This window comes from Gossypium raimondii, chromosome 3 (genome assembly GCF_025698545.1).
Source record: "Gossypium raimondii isolate GPD5lz chromosome 3, ASM2569854v1, whole genome shotgun sequence".
In the NCBI taxonomy this organism is placed as follows: domain Eukaryota; kingdom Viridiplantae; phylum Streptophyta; class Magnoliopsida; order Malvales; family Malvaceae; genus Gossypium; species Gossypium raimondii.
Genome location: NC_068567.1, coordinates 50,224,901 through 50,226,293, shown reverse-complemented (window position 1 = coordinate 50,226,293; position 1,393 = coordinate 50,224,901). Strand labels below are relative to the sequence as shown.

Genomic DNA, 1,393 nt, shown 5'->3' with positions numbered 1-1,393 from the left:
TTTTAGAATTTTACCACTTTGCAATGCCACTGCCTTGATATGTTCTTTACCCAAATTTCTTGGATTCTCAGTATCGCTAGGCAAGGTTCCTTGCAGTCTATTATGTAGCTCCTTAGCTAACTGACCCATTTGGTTTTCTAAATTTTTTAGTGTTGTTGCTTGGCTTTGGATAAAAGCATCATTCTTTGCTATGTAAGCTTTCAACAAGTTCTCCAAACTATTTGATGCCTCAGCTTGAGGTGGTTTTGGAGCTTGCTGATTAAACCCTTGAGATTGGTTGGGTCTTTACTGTAATAAGTTGTTGTTCAGTCCATTTCCTTGGTTGCTCCAAGAAAAGTTAGGATGATTATGCCATGAAGGATTGTAGAAGTTGGACTGGGTCCTTGTCCACTCCTATTTTGATATTGGTTCCCCACATAGGACACTAACTCGGGATTTGATAGACAATTCTCAAAAGAATGACCTACCCCATAGTACATACAGGAAACTACTTCAAATGGACTTGGTGGCTGAGCTGCAGAATTATTAGTACTATTAGCGGTTAACTATTTTAACATAGAGAAAATAGACGATACCTAAGCTGATAACGAAGTGAGGTCGTCAACTTCATGAACTCCAGCTACACGTCTTCCTGAAGCTATTCGATTTGTTGGCCATTGATAGTTATTACTCGCGATCCTCTCGATGATCTCATAAGCCTCATTATAAGACTTAGACAAAATTGCACCATTCATGGAAGCATCTACCATCAATCTTGTATGTGCACAGAGACCATTATAGAATGTCTCCAACTGGATGCAGTGAGGAATCTCATGATGAAGACAGTTACGAAGTAACTCCTTGAATTGCTCCCAAGCCTCATACAAAGACTCGTTATCCAATTGTTGGAAAGTTGTGATCTCGTTCCTCAACTTAGCATTTTTGCTAGGTGGGAAATACTTAACCAAAAATCTCTCTACTAATTCTTGTCATGTAGATATGGAACTTTGCGGCAATGAATTGAGCTATGCTCGTGCTCGATCTCGCAATGAGTACGGAAACAAATTCAACATCAGTGCATCTTCAGTCACACCGGCTATCTTAAATGAATCACTCACCTCCATAAAAAATCGAAGGTGGAGATATGGATCTTCTGTGGGTATACCACTAAATTGGCCCACCGTTTGTAGCATTTGAAACATCACTAGTTTCAATTCAAATTGGGTTGCCTCAATACTGGCCTTTCTAATTTCTAGATTTAACTCACTGAAAAGTGGCACAGCATACTGTCTGATGCATCGATCCCTATCATCGACAATGAGGATAGGATTTCGTACATGATCGATTTCATTACCTTGGTCTTGATTCTGATTCCCAAGGTCTATCTCGACTTGTCTTTGAGCTGTTCATTCAC

The 1,393-nt window shown here is 39.7% G+C and overlaps 1 non-coding gene across 1 annotated transcript; it reads left to right on the top strand.

Annotated features, from left to right (window-relative positions):
• The first annotated feature begins 807 nt into the window (after positions 1–807).
• LOC128040057 (small nucleolar RNA R71) lies at positions 808–914 on the top strand. Its single transcript, XR_008194717.1, has one exon. It is a non-coding gene; the product is annotated as a small nucleolar RNA R71 (small nucleolar RNA).
• The last annotated feature ends 479 nt before the right edge of the window (positions 915–1,393 follow it).